The sequence below is a fragment of the Watersipora subatra genome, chromosome 7 (assembly GCF_963576615.1).
Source record: "Watersipora subatra chromosome 7, tzWatSuba1.1, whole genome shotgun sequence".
NCBI classification, from domain to species: domain Eukaryota; kingdom Metazoa; phylum Bryozoa; class Gymnolaemata; order Cheilostomatida; family Watersiporidae; genus Watersipora; species Watersipora subatra.
Window position 1 is genome coordinate 49,224,861 of NC_088714.1, and position 12,683 is coordinate 49,237,543.

Genomic DNA, 12,683 nt, shown 5'->3' on the forward strand with positions numbered 1-12,683 from the left:
TCCATTCATCGTTTGTAAAATTTTATTTGTGTTTGAAATATTCTATTTGTACACTCAAGTTTGTAATAAATTATAATATATCTATACATGAAATAAAATATATAATTTAAACATGTTTGCTGCAGCGATATCAAGGGTTGTTGTCAATGAAGGGGTCTAGGTTGACTGGTTGCTTCTCTGCCAGTATTCCTGCCTTGATGAATATTACTACTTGTCTCTAGTTTTCATAATCGGAGTAGGTTGTTTCATTCTCAATCTGCAGTAAACACACAAAAAAATATTAATAAGTGTTACAGAAGTACAAAAACAATAGCTGAAGTATTTAATGAAAGCGACCAATTTTTAAACAAAAGAATTAACTAATGCAGTTAATTAAGGAAAAACGTATCTGCACTACAAATCAAATACATACCATAATGTCCAGATCAGAGTCATGATCGTCCTCAATTTTGGTATTAGAGATTGATGGAGTTGATTTCAATGTAAAAAGAATAAGAGAGATTTTTTGCGATGACGAAACCATGCCGAATAACTTGTGAAAACTTTGAATAATTTTGTAAAGTTTGATGCAATGGCAATAAAACTTGAAGCCCGGCGATGATTTTTAAGTTTTGGAACTCGGCTACGTTTAGTACTTCTGCCGAGTGGCTATTTTTGCGAGTACGCCATTCTGCATATCTTGTGACAACCTTGAATAATTTTGTAAAGAAATGTGATGCATTGGCAATGGTGTTAGCTCAGAGCCCAGGCAATGATTTTAAAAATGTTTTGGAAGTCAACTACGTTTAGTATTTATATTAAAAACTAGCCTAGCAACTAGTTTTCAATTTTATGCAGTAGTTATTCTCCCTTGTGATTAAAAATAGAACTAATCATTCACGGAATTTAATAATTCGTGGAATTGATTGTTCGTGAAATTGCGAATTTTTATAACCAACGAATATTTTCATCCTGTAGGGTATGCATTTATCAGAAAACTCCTAAACAATCGCTTTGCTTGTGTTTGGTCGTGGGAATATTTAGGGCTATGTTGTACTTGCGATTCATTTTAATGAACGCGGTTTGTCAAAGCCAACAGATTGGGAATGATGAACTCATGTTTTCAATATGAATCTTATGTCACATACCGGATTACTAGGAAAACCTATTCAAATTACTCTGCAACAAATCGGTTAAAAGAATGGGTGCAAAAACTAAGGATGTTTCACTTTGGTGAGGAAAATAAACTCTTTACAACTAGTTGAAATGTACCACACTGAACTACCTGCTCATCACAGACTGTTTCTATCATCTGTATTCTCTTAGCACACTCAACCTCTTCTTCATCTAGAACATTCCATATATGTTTATCAGCCTTACAAATATCTGTTAGCTTTTCACGAGCTGACTCAAGTAGGTTGTTGAAGTGAGTAGTTATCTGTTCTTTCAACCTATAAACAGAAGACATAGAAAGTAAATTATTTTATACTAAACACCGATAATCCATAAACACAAATAATCCACATAGCAACATTGCTTAGTTAAACTATGATATTAGAAGTTACTAAACTAGCTGAAACTTTGCTTTTGTGTAATACTTTTAAAGACAACCACATAATTTTGGTTTCTTTACACACCAACGAACATAAGATATCTTTTAGTACCCAGTTTCTATGTTTAACTGCTTCCACAGATTTCCCCTAAAATTTTCTTAAATCAGTGCTGACTAAGTGATACCTCGCTCTACTTGATACAACATTGATTTGTCTGACGTGGTTGTCTACTTAACTACCCAAAGAATTTTCACTTTTTCATCACTTGTATCTCTCATGACTATAGTGGTCATAAAAGTACATACCAACTTTGACAATAAAACAAACACTGTAATTACATTAATACTGTTACAATTGTTGTTCGAACTTGACACCAGTAAGAAAGATAACAACTTAAGAGTAGTAGATGCCTATATGTATAACTCATAATATTGATAAGAGAAAAAACACTTATCCAGAATCACTACAAATCGGTTTCACACAACCAGGCTCTTCAGGTGAATAGTGGATTTGCCACTCATTACTGAAAGAGTGCAATTGTGCAAAACAGATTTGAAGTGACTTTTAGATAAATATATCCTATTTCTTACCCTTTTTATTACAATTTTACTGAAATTCTATTTTCTGTATGGGGTCGTCTTTGGTTAGAATGTTAGCACTATTAGCTGTGCATGCGTAAATATCTATATGTACATATGTATCTGAAAAATGCTTACCCTGACATCCCATTTCATTTCTGTCACATCTTATACAGGCCATATAGTTACATTTTTCACACACTTCAAGCACCTCTCTATCGTGTTGTTGACACAAGGCCCTCTTGTATTTGCCAGGATGCAACTGATATACAGAAATTGGCATAGTTTGGTGCTGATCACCAAAAAAAGACTTGTGAGTCTCAAACCAAAAATATATAAAGTAAGGGCATGTGTTGTTGTATGAAGTACACATAGCAATAATCATATGTATTTATAAGATTATATATTTTAATACCATAGTTATTATATCACTGTTGGTAAATTTGCCACAGATCAGGTGTAACAGTTATAGTATTAATACAAGTGCAATTGTCCTAAATATATTACCTTATAACTGGAATCACGAGCTAACTATCTATATGCTATAGATACCCCTAAAAGATAATCTAGAATGTACAAATCAACGAGAAATCCTAACACACCATATCGAGGATTGGATGACATAAACATTAGGCAATGCGTTCACTATTATTTAGTGTCTTTTGTAAATGAGCAAACACACCTGCTAATGAGTGTCACACATCTTCAGTGAGCATTGAGTACAATAACAAACGGCAACTTGTCCATCACAGCTATGACAGTCACAAACCAGTGATGCAGGTGCTGCAACATCTTGAGTAGTCAGTTGTGCTGAGGGTAACTCATCAAACGTATCCATATCATACTTAGTTCGAAATCAGAATATGAAGATACAAGTTTTTCTTTAATATTATCTCAGCATAAAGATAACACAAATCTTGGTCATTGTCATAAGAAAAGCTCCAGACACAGATGTTCAAAGCTGTCGTCATAACCCGTGCTTATTTAATAGCATCATAAATTTTCCTTCAGATGCAAGGTTTCATATAAATTCAAAATTATGCTGAAACTCCCTATTAGATATCATTCCCAAAACTCTGTTTTGTATGGCATATACCCTACGTACATATTCTACTATAACCAAGGTAAACAGTGATGATTATAGAAATAAGTTATTAGATTATTGCAAAACAGTATATTAAATTTGTTGATTGGCGACACATAGTCTTCAAGATATTTCAATTCTGGTTGACAAACTCAATCAGACAGATGTACTACTCAATGCCTTTATAAGAGTGTATTTAATGTTGTAACAACTAGTACTAGCTAAATATCAGTTATAAATAAGGTGATGGATGAGACAATATACTCGATTAAATTTGTTGATAGATGATAAAACATTCTCAAGTTATATCAATTCTAGTTGATGAACTCAATCACTCAGAAGCAATACAGGGTGCCTTTACAAAATAATATTTAATGTTGCAACAACTTGTGATAGTTAGATATCAGTTACAAATAAGGTACAGAGGTAATTAGTTTGTTTGCAATAGTAAACACATCGTCATTGTCTTTTTATTTACTCTAAACTTATTCATTTTTTTAGACGGAAACACTCGATAGCAGTTTTTAACCAGCATGTGTTTCTATTCTTATACATTCAGTGTAGAAGAATAGAAACACATGCTAAAAAGAGAAGAAAAAAAATTATTCACTTTCTCTCTCCCTCCATCTCACAGCCGATTCCACTAACATTGTATCATGGTGCTGATATTATTACAGCCCTCCATAATGTTGTTAGCTGTCATCTGTTAGAAGCTAAATTCATTTATAGGTTGACTTACAACAAAATTCATATTACAGTTATTTGATATCAAAAGATTCACCATGTCTTACTCTGTTGTGTTGTAGGTGCAAAATATGTGGAAATGTGATTACAAGCTCGTAAAAGCTCAAAAGCGAACAGATAATCGCAGCCACACGAGACCGCCTTAGTTTGGATTCTCTTTCCAAAACGGCTCAAATGTGACGTAGCTGTGGTAGATGGTTTCTGTTTACACTTTCACGCAACCTTATTCGTCGAAATATTTTCACAAATATACTTCACGCATTCAATAAAACCATGTCTATTGTTCTTACGCATCTGTTTTATTGTCATTGTAATGCTGTCACTTTTAGCACTGATATCTATCTTATAATCTACTGTAAAAATTTGTTCAATTTTTTAGCCTTAGCTTGAAGGAGTACATATCATTGTCTGATAATCATGACGAGCCTGTTGGTCACCTGTAATAATCAAAAAGTGCTGCAGAAATTATTTGCGAAGTATTGGGTCACATGATCAGATTACGACTTGACGATTAGTTCAAGCCGAAATAAAACTGTAAAGTAGCGAGAATCTATATTTGATACGGGGTCTTCGGTAAAACCCGAAGTGTTTGTCATAAACTAGTGCTACGGTAAGTTTTATATTGAGCTTTTTATTGGCCTTTCAATTCGAGTGAGAACATCACGTGACAAGACAACTAAATTTCACGACTACTTCAGAGAAATAAAGACATTTCAATCTACGGCGGCTTTTCGTTTTTGAGCTTTTAAGAGGTTGTAAGCACATTTCCACATATTTGGCACTTATATGTACAACACAATAGAGTAAGACATGGCAAATATTTTGATACCAAATAACTGTAATGTGAATTTTGTTGCAAGTCAACCTTTAAGGAGTTTTTACCTTCAAACAGTCGTATAACATAAATGTGGAATTTAACCTAAATGAAATGAAAATGAAGGTAAGGAAATGTTAAATTGAATTGAGCTTAAACTAATTTAGCTTACTAAACCCACATTTGCTGGTAATTTTTAATCGGTATTTTCCAAAGACTAAACTTTAATTTTGTCATCGTCTAGAATTGGGTCATCAATCTATTTTTTGTTTCGTTTTTACTATTAGGCCGTGGGCTGAGGCAGTTTATTTTGCATTTCACTTGGCACCGCTTTTCATTGGCAATTTCTGCAGAGATTTAGACTAATTTTGGTATAAAGAATTCAAAACTGAAAAGTTGCCGCCGCTGCCATTCCCACTTCTATGAGAAATTTAATAAAAATGATATTGTAGGATTTATTTCCCCTAGAAATAATATTCCTTCCATAGAAGCATCAGATTTACAACTTTTAATCATAATTATTTTGCATTGATATAGGATGTCAGCGGTAAAATCAAAATTTATCTTCTATCTATTTTCAAACATTCCATATCATACGTTTGTTACTTGTTCATGTAAACTATATACATTTATACATAATTGTATGGTTTAATAGCTTTATTTTACAAAAAATTCAAAACACTGCAATTATGTTTTATAAGCTGACACTGATGAATCATAGAAAATAATAAGAACTCTGCACGCAGTGTGAACATGGTGATTATTATTAGCATTATTATTAGTAGTATTATTAGTAGCTAATATCAACAGTCTTACAATATGAGCTGAGGTATTTCAAAATAGCACATATCCTAACTATTTGTTCAATATGTGAGTTTTTAGTTATTTTACTCACCATCGGCATCCTCTGGTACTCCTGCTTCAGTTTTGTTTTAGTGCACGCATGTGCAAAACTCTGTGTAAGGCAGGTTCGCCATGATACTGGCACATCGGTTCCTTCGGCACCTGGATTTTTGACACTTCCATAGAACTGCTTGTAGAATATCAGGTAGGGCGATGATTCTGGTTTGACACTTTACTGCATACTCATCATTTTTCTTACCCAGTATCCACCGATGTAAAGAAGGAAATGGTGCATTGGCAAGTTGTGTTGTTGCCTCTTTCCATATACATGTAGGTAGCTGCTACATAATTTACACAATGTATATGTTTTTTCAGCGATTGAAGGAAGGGTGGGACTGACTGGCTTAGAACTAGACACAAAAAGCCTGTCCCTTAGTCAGTTGAAGTCTGTGCCATTTTCCTGGGTGCTATCTTCTTGGCCATAGAGTCTGCATGTGTAAGTCTAACAGAGAGAATAAAGTTGCTCCGAAACCTAAATGATTCTCAGAGTCCTTTTACTGCCTGATGAAGGTCGATTTCTGCATTGATGGGTCTCCTATGACTTTTTTTTGCCTGCAAAGGATGAAACTGCATCACAGCCAGAGAAACCAAGCAAACCTATGAAATTTTCACATTGGAAGTTTATCTACGAGCTTAGTAGCCTTAGTAGCTTTATTCCTGCAATAGCTTTTGATTTTTGATTACAAAACCACACAAGTAGACTTGTACTTCTTAGCATGAGCAATAAGCATATTAAGAATGATATCAGCGAGTTGACGAAACGTTGAAGGAATGACGATGGCAGGCAGGGCTTGGATAAGTGGCATGGCATCCACAAGGATGGTCCCACATTATCAATAGCTTAGAGTCGCTGCATTAATGGTAGGTTAATCATGTCTGCCATAGATAAGAACTAGTCCTCTGAGATGGTTTCTAACTCAGTTGCCCTCTGGGAATCTGGGCAGTAATTTCCTCAAACTGCAGTTAAGAGGCACAGCTCTCTGCTTGTCGCCTGTCATAAAAAGTTCCAAGATACCATAGGTAAGTAGTGAACAATCTTAATTGATTCTGTCGAGGCAAAATTGATCAACATTTTCACTATTTGTGCAGTTGTGTATCGAGCATTACGCAGATATACTCGTCATAACACTTGTTATGAGAGGCCATCTTTAAAGAAACCACATCTTGATCAAAGTTCTACAAAGTACACGTTCTTCCTGTTTGATGGTAGCACCACTCTTCAACCCATCTGCATATGTAGACAGGTGCACCGCTCGCAATATTTGCAAATTGTTTAAGTGAAACTGTGCTTAAAGATGTCAATAGGAGTTTAAATCCGTTGTGAGGGCAATAATTGCTTGTAGGGCGATATGATGCCAATCATTGGTGCCATACCAGTACAAGTTGAACTGCAAAACAATACAGGGTACTGCTTATCAATTATTTAATCATAGTCAAAGCAACTTAAGAAATCATATCTTAGGTTAATTTACAGGATAGATGGACATACTAGCAGACACAGTTTTGGCCACATGAAGGACAGCTTTGCAAGTAGTTGATTTGTGTGAGTAGTACCGCACCTTATTTTCATAAGTTATCCATACATGTTTAAATGTACGTTTTGATGCCTACTGAATCTTGTGATTGAATTGAATCACAACAGAATTGAATCTTGTGATTTTCTTTGGTGGCTCGTCTTCATTTTGACAAGGTGTATCATGAGTAGCAGGTTTCCGACTCTCTTCATGTAGCTAAATGAATGCCAGGACAACGTTGACTAGGGAAATCACTATCACTTAGCTTAAACCAATAAACTAGAGTGGATACATGCATGCTTTGTCCGTTTGATATACGAACAAAGCATGCATGTAATAACTCTAGTTTATTGGTCTAAGCTTTGATATACGAAGGCAAAACAAATGGCTAATGCCTTGCTGGATGAAGTTTAGTTGTTTTTCAAAGTGAATACAAGCATTTTGATCAGTAGCCACCACTACTGGTTTGTACAGATTACAATGACAGCATTCCTTCCATCTTAATAGTGATTATTAATTATATACTTAAACTACATAACAATTATTTTATAGAATAAGTATAAGTTCGGTTATATCACCATGAATGTTTGAGTGGTAAAGTATCACAAATCTAAAAAAATACTCACTCATCTCACCGTGTTTTTTCCTAGCAAGCTCAATTTTGCTGTTGTTAGTCAATCTCTGATAGCATGTTCTGTGAATCTGGAGCCCTTGTAGAAGAGTTGAAGGCATACACCATTAAAAACAGTCCTTTCAAGCTCTTTAAAAAGCGTTTTTCCAGCTTTCTAGACAGTGACTAAGTGTTTGACATGTGTGTTTAGTCAATTTTTAACAAATTAGCTTCTTGAGAGCCATGTATGTGGGCTACACAAGTCATGTCAAAGCCCAAACCATGCATGCACTTATCTTATATCTTATTATTTTCTATGATTCATTAGCTTCATGTTATGAAAATAATTATATAATTTGATTTTTTTGGGTAAAATAAAGCTATTTAACCACGCAATTACATACACATGTACATATATGCATATACACGTATATATAGTTTATACGTGAGTGTGACAATCATAGGATATGAAATGTTCGAAAATAGTTAAAAGATGAATTGTAACTTCACCACTAACATCCTAGATTACTGGAAAAATAATTAAGATGAAAAATTGCAAATCTGTTGCTTCTAAGAAAGAAATCTTATTTACAGGGGAGATAAATTCTAAAATATAATATTCATCAAATTTCTCATAGAAGTAGGAATGGCCGCTGTAGCAACTCTTCAGTTTTGAATTTTCCATTCCCATATTAGTATGAATCACTGAAAAATTGCCACTGAAAAGGGGTGCCAACGGAACATAATTTCTAGAACTCTTTCGCCAGCTCAGCCAACAGCTTATATAACTTATAACGAATAACCACGAGGTGAGAGAGCTAGCATCATGTGTTTTTCAGGTTTTGTGGGAAAATTTTAAATGAGCTTCATATTGCCTTCTTTGTTATTACGATGCAATCAGCACACCGACTTCCAATTTTGAATTTCAGAAGAAGTTTTTGTTTACGCCAAATGGCAAAAAGACGTTGAAGGCCATCGACGAAAAAAATTGTGTGTTTTATCAGAAAATAAAACAACCATGTAACAAAGTGATCATAGCCAGGAGTCTTTTTCTAATTTCCAATTATTCTCACTATACTCACCCTTAACTGGTGAAAAACAGAATGAAAGAATTTATAGAAATTGCACATAAAAACTGAAATCTGAGCTAAACGTACAATTCTAAGGAACTCACTAAATACATGGCATCAATAAAGAAAGTATTAAAAAGTTTTTGGCAAGGTCAGATGATGTCTAAATTCTTTTCCTTGGCAAGGTCAGAAAGATTTTATTTGTGTAAAGCTATTTTAAATCCAAGTAATATCTTCTTGGTGACTTTCATTAAATTGAGAATTCCAACAGAAATGCAATGATGAACTTGGAGACAGCCCTGAAAATAATGAAAGCAAGTTTTACCTTCTTCTTCGCTAGTTATTTCTGGTTGTTCGGTGGTTATTAGTAAATACAGCACACTAAAGAGGCAGCTGTCTCTCAGAGGGAGTTGTCTTTTCAATACATTGAGTTACCAGTAACTCCCGAATATTGGTGATGCTATAGAGCAGTCTTTCCTTTTTCGATTCGGTCGTGCGAAGCAAACTTAATTAATGTAAGTAGTAAAACTAAATTAGTAGTAAATATTAGTAGTGAGTTAAATAAAATTTACTACTCATTAAATAAATTATTGAGTAGTGAATTACATATAATTAATATTTACCGCCAACGTGTTCCGGGAAGGCCATGAACTGCGTAATTTAGGTAGAGCTAGAAAGCGGAGGTAGTCTAAAATCTTGATAATCTACCAAACGGCATCATCAGTCTAACTCATCATCTTTTCGACCTTTTCGTCTCAGGCTATAACTTCCAGGTTTAAGGAAATATCCAATAAGATTGTTACACGCTGGCAGAGCGTCTCTAACTAACCTGAGGTGGGAGATTCGGAGGACAAAAAGGTATTCTTTTGGAGTCCCGATTTCCAACGTGGTGGACGCACTGGGATCGAGATAAACTCAAGGACGCTATTTGAATTATAGGAAAATTGAACTCGAGGTACTTTGAATTATTACATTGCTTGCATTTATCAGTAATTGTGATTGATTGAGATAGCTACGCTAGGTTTAATATAATGTTGTTATAGCATTGCCTTAGTTATAAAAGCAGTAAAAAGAGCTATAACAATATCATAGATTTTGCCAACATGTTAACAAGCACTGCTATGCCAAAAGTTCGTTGTATCTATACTTTGTGCATTTTAATTATCTGTTTAATCACAAAAATGTGAATTGGCTATAATGTTATCAACATAAGTAGTTATTTGTTTTCTAACTCAGACGCATTTAATGAAAATGCACAAAAAATCTTCGTTTTCAAGTTGGAAATTCTCAAGCAAAGATTTAAACTTAAATTTTAGGCTAATTTTATAAAGAAATCTTAGGACAACACTATCACTACCATAAAATTCCTAAAGATCGTTGGTTATGTTATCAAAGAATAATAAAATTCAGTTACTAGCAATTGCTGGGAAAGTCGCAAATATGCGTCTACGGCGGTCGACCATTGAAAATGCATAAATGAGTCTACTTCAGTGAAAGGGTTGAAAACGTTGGACTTGCCACTGTTTTTGATAGTAAACATGTTCATTTCCTTCCCCACTTTTACTTAGTTACTTTTACTTTATTTCCAGCTACGAGTACCACAGAACTACAGAACGTGCACGGGTACTGCTACTGCGTTTTACCTACTAAATGTCTACTTCAAAAAGGTAAACACTTCTCATTCAATGTTGTATTGTCTATGAACTGCCACACACCCACTACTTAAAAACGTTGGATTCGCCACTGTTCGTGATAGTGAACATGCTCATTACCTTCCGCAGCTGACTTACTTTTACTTTATTTTCAGGTACGAGTACTACAGAACTACAGCTACTACGAAACTTGCATGGGCACTCCAAGCATTGCGATAGGCGACGGTGATAAGAAAGTGAGCAACATATATTACAAAAAAGCACACCATCTTATTCACTTTTAGAAACGCTTGAAGCAGTACAATGCCTCCCAAAAAGCCTACTGCCCAAACACAAGAACAGGTTGATTCCCGTAGAGAAAGAGACCGAATTCGCAAAGCAGCAGCTAGACAAGCAGAAACTGCAGAGCAAACACAGCTACGTCTACAACGAAGCAGAACTGCTACTGCAGCTGCTAGAAATGCAGAAACTGCAGAGCAAACACAGCTACGCCTACAACGAAACAGAATAGCAGCTGCTAGAAAAGCAGAAACCGCTGAACAAACACAGGTACATCGAGAGCAGGCCAGAATAGATGCTGCAGCTGCGAGAAGTGCAGAGACTGCTGAGCCGACCCAGCAGTGACTCCCACGGCAAGATACACTAACTACAACAGCTTCTTGGCCGCCACAACCTACCAGGCGCCGTGCATGGGCAGAAAACTTTGCACTTGACTACAATCCTGCAACAATGTATAGGGCCCATCAGAAATTTTTTAAGAGACGAATGTCTAAAACATGTTTCAGATGTAATGCCTTATGTTGGAAAGACGAGAGGCCAGGCATTTGTTGCAACAATGGGAAAGTTCGCCTACAACCACTCTCTGAGGATATTCCACCTATATTGACTCACATATTCCAAGGCGCAAATCCTGATTCTGAACATTTTTTGGAGAATATACGAAAATATAACAGCTGTTTTCAAATGACATCAGTTGGAGCTAAAACCATTGATGAGCGTGGATTTAACCCAAATTTCAAGGTTCAGGGTCAAGTCTACCATTTGATTGGATCCTTGCTTCCGATACCGGGTGAGCAACCACAGTTCCTGCAAATCTATTTCATGGGTGACCAGCAGGCAGAGGTAGAACGTCGGCGTGGCATTGTTGAAGGAGTGCGATTAAACGTAATCCGTGAGCTGCAGGATGTTTTACACGAGCAAAATAAATATGTGCGTGATTTCAAAACGGCTCGGGAGAGGCTGCCTGAAAACACGGATGACTTGCGAATTGTCATTCATGCTGACAAACACCCTGTTGGAGAGCATGAAAGGAGATTCAATGCTCCTGTCATAAATGAAGTTGCCATTCAAATAGTTGGACAGCAGCTTGGACGGCGGGATATTGTTCTGCAATTACGTAGCAATGAACTGCAGAGGATATCTGAGACGCACAGAGCATATGACGCCCTACAGTATCCACTCATTTTTTGGCGAGGTGACGATGGCTACAACCTTCAGCTGCGACAGACTGACATTCACATGAGAGAGCCTAATACACGAAAGGTTTCTACTATGGATTTTTATGCTAGCAGACTGATGGTTCGTGATGATAGCTTCAACTACATTCACAGGTGCTGAAAGCTGTTTTTGCAGTTTGCTGTTGATATGTACGCTAAAATTGAAACTGAAAGACTTAGCTTTATCCGCCACCATCAGACACGGCTAAAAGCTGATGACTACATCCACCTGCGTGATGCAGTGGCTGATGATCGCAATGCAAACCAACTAGGCAACATGTTGATTTTACCTTCATCTTTTACTGGTGGCCCGCGCTACATGCATGAGCGTACACAGGATGCCATGAGATATGTGCGACATTACGGCAGATCAGACCTCTTCATCACATTTACTTGCAAGAGCAAATAGGATGAGATTTTCAATGAATTGCTGCCTGGTCAGCAAAGCTATGACAGACACGATGTGGTTGCAAAAGTGTTTCACCTAAAACTAAAGCAACTAATGGATTACATCACCACCGGTGCAATATTTGGCGCTGTGCGATGCCATATGTACACCATTGAATGGCAAAAATGTGGACTACCTCATGCACACATTCTAACTTGGTTATGCGATCGCGTCAGGCCAGAACAGGTTGATTGTGTCATTTCTGCAGAAATACCAAAACGAGTGGAAGACCTGAGCT